At 51.8% G+C, this 10616-nt stretch overlaps 1 long non-coding RNA gene across 1 annotated transcript; it reads left to right on the top strand.

Annotated features, from left to right (window-relative positions):
* Window positions 1–217: 217 nt before the first annotated feature.
* On the top strand, window positions 218–9265 carry LOC117066469. The gene is made up of 3 exons (XR_004430352.1): window positions 218–380; window positions 6836–7103; window positions 8916–9265. It is a non-coding gene; the product is annotated as an uncharacterized LOC117066469 (long non-coding RNA).
* The last annotated feature ends 1351 nt before the right edge of the window (window positions 9266–10616 follow it).

A 10616-nucleotide genomic window follows, 5' to 3' on the forward strand; every position in this document is an offset into this window, starting at 1 on the left:
CTGGGGCTCAGAGCTGGAGTGGGAGTTTGAAGTGGTTTCTGCAAAATATTTTGGAGGAGAATGATCTGCCTTTAGTAGTCAAGGACTCTTCTTGCAACACTCAGGCTCCGTTTTATGGACAGAAGGACTCCAGGAGGCACTCTGAGCCGCACAAGGGCCTCTGCAACCGTCCCAGGCTCCGGCTGAGAGCAGCCATTTTGGAACATGTGAAACGGATTTCAAATTCCCTTTTTGCAGTTCGAGAAGATGGCGGCCTGAGCCGGAGTCCTCCTTCCCCTCCTCCCTCTCCGCTGCTGCAATGCCCAAGCCCCCCCACTTTCCTCGTCTGTAATGGTGCCAGAGGCTTTAAATCTTGCAGAAGCCACATCTGCTGCCTGCAGGTAAACCTCCCTGGCTGAGCCCACTGCGCACGCCTCCACGTTCTGGAGCCAGAAACAATGAGAAGCACATTTCCAGCAGCATCCCTCCTCCCGGTCATTTGCATAGCACAACCTCTCCCTCCACCCCCTCCTGTCTCCCACGTGGATCTTCATGTAATTAATTAATATCACATTCATCAGAGCTTAATTCATGTTCTTGTAATATACATGGATTAAAAAAAAAAAATCCTACCAAGAGAGCAGTAATAGGCTCCGGCTTTTCTGGTCTGGGAGCAAATATAATGAGCCCCCAGAAAATACTGAATCGCTTCCCGCAGTCGCCACACCTCAGGGCACTGGCATGTTTACTGTGGCAAGCTACCCCTCTGTTCAGAAACACTACGGCCTCCTTTCCTGCAGGGGTAGCCATGCTGGGGGCCACGCTGGAGCCCCTCCCGGGGTACACTCAGCAGGGCAGAGGCTCGGAGCCCTTCCCGGGGGTACATTCAGCAGTGGCAGAGGCTCAGCAGATGCTGGGGTTCTGGGTGGGTGAGAGCTGAGGGTTGAGCTTCCTGCAGAATGCCAAGAGTGGCATTGCAAGTTGCTCCTTCCCTCCCAGAGCCCATTTATTCTTAAGCCACCCTCTCCCTTCCACTACAGTGTGATGGCTCCTCCATGCTAATCGCCCTGTAGAACAAGGAGAAAAGGAAAGGTGGGCCCTTCACGGTATATATTTTGCTCTTTGGAACGACATGAACTCAGTGTAACGACCAGGCTGTTGTGGGGGCCGGGTTGTTTCTGGACAGAGAGTCCCATCTGTGTCCAGGGGGCCGCGTCTGAGTACGGGGCATTCACACTGCCATGCTCTGTTTTGCTCGGACCCGGGACATGGCACGTGGGCTGTGTGAGCCCTCTTGGGGGCTGGAAACCCAAGGGGCCAATCACGGGTTCTTGTTTCAACCAAACCTCCCCCTTGCCATCCTCCATGCAGAACGCGTCCCTGGGGCCCTCACCCTGTCGTGAAAAAGCACGACCATTTTGTAAAGGGAAGATCAAAGAGCCAGAAGTCGCGGATGTGTGTGTGGCACGGGGGACCCAGAGTGACAGTGGCCATGCAGTGTGTCCCGTGGTCGCCCCAGAGGCGGATGGGCCCGGCCGCTGCACAAACCGTGGGAGGAGGTAGGCGGGGAGGGAACCCGAGGACCCTGCCTGTGTTCACCCCTCTCTTCCTCTCTGGGACCCATTACGGCTGAAGGGGACTTTTTCCTCCTTCCCCCAAGCCCTCCCCTCCTCCTGCTTTTTAATTTCTTCCCTTTTGCAAGGCTTTCTGTTGAGCTGGGGCTGGGAAGGAGCTGCCCCCGACCCCCTCTCGTGGTCGCCGGGGTAGGGGTGGGAGGAATCTGCAAAGCACGTGCGATGCTCGGGGCTGCGCCCTCCTTCCCGGCGCGTGGGTCCGCGAGCGCCGCGCAGCCTCCTGAGCTGCTGCTTCCCCCGCTCCTCCTTCCCCCGCTCCGCGCCTTCCCCTCGCGATGCCCCTCCTGCCTCTTGGGTCCTGGAAGCGTCCCAAGATGGGGTGGGGGACACGGAGGGAGAGAGGGGAGGAGGGAGCTGGCCGGAGGCAGGGCCGCCAGGAAGTGGGACGGGGACTCTGGCGCCCCTCCAGGCTGCGGCGCGCAGACTGGGGACCGTGCACCGCTTTGCGCGCCAGATGATGCATCTTCTGGAACCGCAGCTGAGGCAATGCGGGTTGCTAAGCGGCGGCGGCCAGAGGGGCTCACAGGGGCTGGGATCCGCGTGCCACTCTCCTCCTGGGTGCGGAGTACGATGTGCCCAGGCGAGGGGCGAGGACGTCCGGGAGGGCCTGGGCTGCGCACGCTCGCGTGGCCGTCGCAGATGGGCGGTTTGGAGGCGCTGCAGTCCCTGGGAAATGGGAGCCTCCGTCCTGTTCTCTGCTGCTTGGCAGGGCTGGGCTGAGCTGGGCAGGAAAGCCAGGGTCCCCACCCCTCCCGGAGCAGGGCACGCCGCGCTGGCTGTTCCGGGGGCCCGGGAGGGCAGAGCTGTCAGGAGGTCTGCCTGGCATCATTAGGGGGGCTGTCTGTCTCTCTGTCCCCGGCTGGCGTGGCCCAGCAGGAGGCGAGGATGATATTTTCAGGAGACCTAGTGATTTGACCTGACACCTGTCAGTCAGGTAAGCGCTGGCCTCCTGCCCCGCTGGGAAAGAGCCGGTTCTGCGCTCTGACCCGGAACGGGTCCCTCAGTGCTGAGGATGGCAGCTAATGAGCCTGCCGAGGGGCTGCCCACCGGGTGCACGGGCAGGAGCAGTGGGCACATCCCCTGCTTGCCAGGCCCTGCGGAGAGGCTGCCCTCTCCCCCAGCGCCTTCTGCCCCCTCCTAATGTCTCCAACATTGACCCTGGAAATCACGTTCTTGCTTCTCCTATCAGGATAGTCCTACATGTCTGGAACTTTCTGGGATGTTCTCTTTGCCTTGAAAGTGTTTATTTATTACTTTAAAATCACCTCTAGGGTATTTATCCTTCAAGATAAAGCCAGTACCTAGAACCAGGTGTCCTTCCTGCAGGGCTTTAGGCTCTGCCTGACTTGGATTCTTTCTCAGGCAACCCTTTCCTTCCCTGTACAACCTGGGTTTTGACTTTCGCGGAAGTAATCTGTTATGGTCTAAATTGTGTCCTCCCCAAATCCATATATTAAATCCAGAAGCCCCTGGCTGGGCATGATGGCTCACGCCTGTAATCCAGGCACTTTGGGAGGCCGAGTTGGGCGATCACCTGAGGTCCGAATTTCTAGGCCAGCCTGGCCGACATGGTGAAACCGCGTCTCTACTAAAAATACAAAAATTAGCCGGTGGCAGGCGCCTGTAATCCCAGCTACTCCAGAAGCTGAGGCTGGAGAATCACTTGAACCCGGGAAGCGGAGTTTGTGGTGAGCCGAGATCCCGCCATTGCACTCCAGCCTGGGCGACAAGAGCGAAACTCTGTCTCAAAATATAAAATAAAATAAAATAAATAAAATAAAATAATCCCGAAGCCCCAGTATCTCAGGATATGACCGTATTTGGAGATAGAGCCTGTAGGAAGGTAATTAAAGTAAAATGAGGTCCTTAGGGTGGGCTGCAATCCAGCAGGACTGATGTTCCTTATAGGAGGAGGAGATTAAGACACACACAGAGGGACGACCATGTGAGGACACAGGGAGGAGAGAACAACCTTCTATAACTGTAGTCCCCAACCTTTTTGGCACCAGGGACTGGCTGTGTGGAAGGCAGTTTTTCCACGGACCCCGCTGGGGTGGGGGATGGTTTCGGGATGATTCCAGCACGTTACATTGATTGTGTATTTTGTTTCTATTGTTATTACATTGTGAAATATAATGAAATAATTATACACTTCACCATAATGTAGAATCAGTGGGAGCCTGAGCTTGTTTTCCTGCAGCTAGACGGTCCCATCTGGGGGTGATGGGAGACGCTGACAGATCATCAGGTCTTGAATTCGCATAAGAAGCACGCAACCTAGATCCCTCTCACGTGCAGTTCACAACAGGGTTCAGGCTCTTGTGCGAATCTAATGGTTCCTAATAGTCCACAGACCGGTACTGGTCCTCGGCCCAGGGGTTGAGGACCCCTGCTCTATAAGGCCGGGTGAGAGGCCTCAGAAGGAGCAACCCTGCCGAGACACCTTGATCTCAGACTTCCAGCCTCCAGAACTGCGCGGAAATGCGTTCCTGTTGAAGGCACTCCGACCACAGTGCCTTGCCGTGGCAGCCCTCAACAACGAATACAGAGTCTGTTGAACAAAATGAATCCAAAATGTATGCCCAAAGATAGCTGCCAGGCCTATGAAAACACCTGCTATGATGCGAGGGGATGTGGACGACAGATGTGGGTGCTGGAATTCAAGTTGGTTTCGTTAGTCATTCTCCTGCTCCACGTCCCTGCCCCCATAGCAGTTACATTTTCTTAAAACATACTTGTTTAAAAAGATATTTACACAACAGATCAACATTTAAGTACATGTTTAAAAGCAATTACGAGCGTGCTCACCTGTCAGGGCGGGATGGTTTTGCTCATGGGTTTCCAGTTGGTTGGGTAAATAATCAGCTCAGGTGTTGTTTTGTTTTAAGCCTACCCCCTACTGTCATTGTGTGTTTGCTTTTATGATAATGTCACATCACTCTCATATTTAACTACTGGCAGGGATTAAGTTATTCCAATAAAAGATAGAGAAATAAATTTCAGACCCTCTTTCCTGGCTATCCCCACCCCTATCGTTCAAAAATTGGACAACTTTCTGAGATTGCGGGAAGCAGTTTTGAGCGTTTGGAAGCCGTGGATACCCTGGCCTATGGCAGCTTTTTTCAACTGTAACCCACTTGCCAATAAGGTCTCCCTGTGTGGGGTCAAAGGATGTGGCCCCTGCCATCCATGTGGTCACTAAGGAGGATACAGGCCTGTGTGCCACACCCCAGCCTAACTGCTCCTGGGGGCCTAGGCAGTTGTGGTCACTAAGTCCTGACTCTGCCATGGAAGAGGCATCTTTTGGGTGGACACTGATGCTCAGTGGCCTCCAGGGGATTTGACGGGTCCCCTTGACACACTGGAGGCTCTCTGGCTAAAGTCCCCTCCCAGACACCCTCATTCCTGTGTCTCCAGGACTGGAGAGGCCTACTGGCCTTCCGGGAGGATGTTTCTGTTGTTGGGCAGATGGTCAGTCCCATGCAGAAGATGGGAAAGCTTCACCTGCCACAGTTGGTAGGTATCTCAACAAGGAGCCCGTTTAGTAACTCACTGTCTAGTGCCAAGGATGGCCGTGTTGGGCACCACAGATCCATTGTGGCCAGCAAGCTTACAGACACTGTCTGTTGTCAGAACAGAGACAGTATGGAGTTAACATCATCCTCATCACCACAAACTGCCCTGGCAGGAGCTCGGAGGGGACCCAGGTGCTGGTAGTGACCTTGGCACATTCGCAGGTGACAGCAGTGACAATGGTGGTGACGATAGTTGGGATAGTAACTCGGCCTCACAGCTGTGTCCACGTCTTGCAAAATCACATGGTCTCTGTTGGTCCTCACAGTCCTGGAAATTGTCAAATTCTTGTGCTGTGGGGTGGAGGTGGACAGGAGGCAAGGTCTAAAATTCACTTCTCTCTGAATGAATGGGTCCTCTCTTCGTTTACTCAAGAAGGTTTTGTGATCATGCCGACAACCAGAGCTGCCCTCGCCTTCCTTCAAATTGCCAAAGCACTCAGGAATCTTCTGCCCTTAGAGTTTATCATGGGGTCCTCTCTCCACGCCCTTGCTGATAGTGCTCTGGAGAGGGGCTTTGAGGAGTGTGTGACTATCCCGAGCATAGCTGCCCCCCATCAACACTTACTGTAGGGAAGGAAAGAAGCCAAATAGGTCTTACCGTCCCATTTTATGAATGAGGAGATGGACACAGAGAAGCTCGGCAACTGGCTCAGGTCAAATGCTTGTGATTTTTATTTTTGTTGTTTATTTGCTTGTGATTTTTATGTCTTATACATTGCCTGGTGCTCTTTTGAAAAAAATCCACATTGGAAACTTTGCGACTTGAAGCCATCTACCAATCGGGTCATATGTCTAGGGAGACACTATTGCTGTAGGTATCAAGAAGTTTTGCTCCAGAAAAATGGTCCAGTTCAATTCTGCTTCCCAAGTAGGCCAGGATATCCACAGCCTCCTGAGTAGCTGGGACTGCAGGTGCCCACCACCGTGCCCAGCTAATGTTTGTATTTTTAGTAGAGACGAGGGTTTCACCATGTTGGCCAGGCTGGTCTCAAACTCCTGATCTCAGGTGATCTACCTGCCTTGGCCTCCCAAAGTGCTGGGATTACTTGGGAGGCTGAGGCGGAAGAATTGCTTGAACCCAGGAGGTGGAGGTTGCGGTGAGCTGAGATTGCGCCACTGCACTCCAGCCTGGACAACAAGAGCAAAACTCCATCTCAAAAAAACAAAAAAAGAAAAAAGACCTGAGGCCAGACAATGGACCCAAAATGCCAGGGATGATCTGAGGTCCTCAAAAAGGGTCCAGGAAATGCTGTATCTAAAGAGTCAGAGTTGTGGACCAAGAAACATACCCATCCACCGCATGTATACCCTGCACTTCCTGGCCCTCCGTACTTGGGCATGGATGTGTGATGTGGTTTGGCTGTGTCCCCACCCAAATCTCATCTTGAATTCCCCGTGTCATGGGAGGGACCTAGTGGGAGGTAATTGAATCATGAGGGTGGGTCTTTCCCATGCTGTTCTCGTGATAGTGAATAAGTATCGTGAGATCTGATGGTTTTATAAGGGGGTGTTTCCCTGCACAAGCTCTTTCTTTGCCTGAGCCATCCTTGTAATACGTGACTTGCTCCTCCTTACCTTGCACCATGACTGTGAGGCCTCCCCAGCCATGTGGAACTATAAGTCCATCAAACCTCTTTTTCTTCCCAGTCTCAGGTATGTCTTTATCAGCAGTTTGAAAACGGACTAATACCATGTGTCACCCCTCACTCCTGCCCTGTCTGGATCTGGACAAGAGCCCACCACTCAGTTGGCAGTAGTCAGGCAGCTCTGCCCCTAAGAACCTGCAGCTTTTGGAGGAAAGGCACCCTATGGTTTCAGAAGCCCAAGAGTCCCTGCAGCTTAGCACCTCCAGCCTGGTGCTTGGCAGATGATTGCCTTCAGGGCTGAAAGGCGGTTCTCTTAGGAGAGGGAGCAAGTTAGCACGTATGAAGGGCCACTCTCAGATCCTTTCACAGAGAAAGGGTGTCATGCAGATGCCAACAGGTTGGTAATCAGAACCAGAGGGTGCTTTAACATGCAGATTCCCAGGCTCTGCCAAGGTGATTCCCAAGGTGATTCCTGGGTAGGACTGCCAAGGTGCACAGTTTGGGTGAGAGCCACAGCTGATTGCCAGAAAGTTACGGCAGGAGGGGGAGACACTGATACCACACCTTGCCTGGGACCCACCTGAGAGGCGAAGCACCTTTCTGGCTTGGCAGTCTTGGAAGGAGGGGTTAGGAGGTCTGGCCTGCCTGGGAACCCTGGAGTTTCCATGCTTCTCTCATAGGACAAAGGCACAGAGTTTTTGTTTGTTTGTTTGTTTCTCTTTTTTTTGAGACAGAGTTGCCTCTGTTGCCCAGGCTGGAGTGCAGTGGCGTGATCTTGGCTCACTGCAAGCTCCGCCTCTGGGGTTCATGCCATTCTTCTGCCTCAGCCTCCCAAGTAGCTGGGACTACAAGTGTCCACCACCACGCCTGGCTATTTTTTTTGTTTTTTTTGTTTTTTTTGTTTTTTTGAGACGGAGTCTCGCTCTGTCACCCAGGCTGGAGTGCAGTGGCCGGATCTCAGCTCACTGCAAGCTCTGCCTCCCAGGTTTATGCCATTCTCCTGCCTCAGCCTCCCAAGTAGCTGGGACTACAGGCGCCTGCCACCTCGCCTGGCTAGTTTTTTGTATTTTTTAGTAGAGACGGGGTTTCACCATGTTAGCCAGGATGGTCTCGATCTCCTGACCTCGTGATCCGCCCGTCTCGGCCTCCCGAAGTGCTGGGATTACAGGCTTGAGCCACCGCGCCCGGCCTTTTTTTGTATTTTTAGTAGAGACGGGGTTTCACCATGTTAACCAGGATGGTCTTGATCTCCTGACCTTGTGATCTGCCTGCCTTGGCCTCCCAAAGTGCTGGGATTATAGGCTTGAGCCACCATGCCTGGCCAGGCACGGAGTTTTATCAGCAAAAAGTAAACCAAAATGTATTCTCTGAACACAAAACTCCTGGCTGAGAGTGCCAGGCTGAAAGCCATTGTGCTGGGAGCCATGGGTGCTGATGTCATCCCCCTCCCTGCCCGATGGCTTCTCTTCCAGGGTCTGAACCAGACAGCCAGGAAAAGTGGTGTTCAGAGTGCTGGGCCTTCAAGGTGCCCTTGGTCTCTTTGGTAGAAAACAAGGAAGCAATGTCCTTGAGTGGGGGTACTGCTCTCCTCCTGGGAGGGGAGGAAGAGACTGACTGGCAGCCACATGTGGCATGGGGAGTGCAGTCCAGGCAGAGGGTGGTGGCTCCTCAAATACCCACCGTTGGTTTCCTGCATATCTAAGGGGGTGTGTGACTCAGGGGTCCTTCCTGTTGTCTGTGGTGTCTTTACATTCACCACCTGAGGGGAAATTTTAATTTGTAATAAATCTGTATTATGGTGGAAGCTCAACCGCTCCAGTGGCTATAAAAATTAATTCTTTATCCTAAACATTATTACATAGCTTTTGAAATGAATCGACTTGTGGTTGCGTTCTTGGTTTGGGCCATTATTTGCAATAAGTATAATCAAATAGCATCATCCGTACTTCCCCTCCTATCCCCAGCCTTCCCCGGGCCCCACCCCTTGGTCTTGTTGGGAACTGGATTCTATGAAGTCATCAGAATTGTCAATGGCATATGGTGGGTGGAGACTGCCTGCTGATTTTGATGGCTGAGAAAGAGGTTTTCTTTCCATTCTCGAATAGTCAATTTCGCTCACTGTTGTGGTTTGTTTCTTTCAGAAAACTGTGTATTCTTCAGAACATCATGATAACCTGGCATTCATGGGTCTATGGAGAGAATGCAGGGGGTCCGGGAGCTTGGATGGGATAAATTTGCATCTTTATTTTCAGGAAACTTTTACTGAAGTTTTGCATTTTCTTTAATTATAAATGGAATCAGTACAACCCAATAGTATGCACAGTGACTTCTCCACTGCATTAAAGTGGCTGCAGACAATTATTTACATTTATCATGACTTAGAAATTTGGGTGGTAATTAAACCAGCAACTATTCTTTGTTTAATGCATTAAGAAAGAAGTATGTATACTATCATATCTCAACTGAAAATATTTTAAGAACTGGATTTTAACTTTATTGGTTTCCTTTGTAACTCTGTATTTCATTTTAGGCATTTAAAAATGTTATTCTGAGAAGGGCTTCAGCAGATGTCAGAGGTGTCCATGGTGGAGCCATGATTAAGATCCACTGGTGCAGGCCGGGCGTGGTGGCTCAAGCCTGTAATCCCAGCACTTTGGGAGGCCGAGACGGGCGGATCACGAGGTCAGGAGATCGAGACCATCCTGGCTAACACGGTGAAACCCCGTCTCTACTAAAAATACAAAAAACTAGCCGGGCGAGGTGGCGGCGCCTGTAGTCCCAGCTACTCCGGTGGCTGAGGCAGGAGAATGGCATGAAGCCGGGAGGCGGAGCTTGCAGTGAGCTGAGATCCGGCCACCGCACTCCAGCCTGAGCGACAGAGCAAGACTCTGTCTCAAAAAAAAAAAAAAAAAAGATGCACTGGTGCAGACTAGAGCAAGTGTGTGCATCCGAGGTTGGTATGAAAGTTGTGTTTGTGTTCACATCCCAGTCTCCCATCTCATAGTTGCACAAGGTATGTCCTGATCCATCACTTTATTATTATTATTATTTTTCTTGGGATGGAGTCTTGCTCTGTCGCCCAGGCTAGAGTTCTGTGGCACGATCTCGGCTCACTGCAACCTCCACCTTCCGGACTCAAGCAATTCTCCTCCCTCAGCCTCCCGAGTAGCTGGGATTACAGGCACGAGCCACTGTGCCCAGCTAATTTTTTTGTATTTTTAGTAGAGATGGAGTTTCACCGTGTTGGCCAGGCTGGTCTCAAAACTCCTGACCACAAGTGATCCACCTGCCTCGGCCTCCCAAAGTGCTGGGATTACAGGTGTGAGCCATTACGCCCAGCCTCCTCACTTTAAAATGGAAATAATAGTTACCATACAAGGGTATTGGGAATGATTAAAAGTGTTGGTACCAGAGGAATAATGCTAGGACCTAACCTCATAGGGTTGCAGGAGCACTGAATGAGATAATCCATGAGGTTAGGTTATTCCTGTTTTACAGATGGGGAAATTGAGGTTTATTGCAAGTAAGTGCCCGAGGTCACATAGCTAGGAAGTGGTAGAACTAGGATTCGAGCCCCAGCCATTGGGCAGCAGATCCCATCCCAGATCCTATATTGCCCTCCAAAAAGTCAAGCACCCCTGGGTCAGTGGAAGTTGCAATCTGGGTCATACAGAGTCTGGAGGCCAGTCTCCAATTTCTAGGCTTTTAGAGCCCTCATTTGACCTTGAGCTCTAACAAAGTGATCACAAACATGTGCCAGTGACTTCCCACAATGAAGGACAGTTGTGTGGGTCTGTGGTGGGGTGACGTGTTGCTTCTTACTGAATGTGAAATAAAGCTTA

Source organism: Trachypithecus francoisi, unplaced genomic scaffold (genome assembly GCF_009764315.1).
Source record: "Trachypithecus francoisi isolate TF-2019V2 unplaced genomic scaffold, Tfra_2.0 Lachesis_group20, whole genome shotgun sequence".
Taxonomy (NCBI): Eukaryota; Metazoa; Chordata; class Mammalia; order Primates; family Cercopithecidae; genus Trachypithecus; species Trachypithecus francoisi.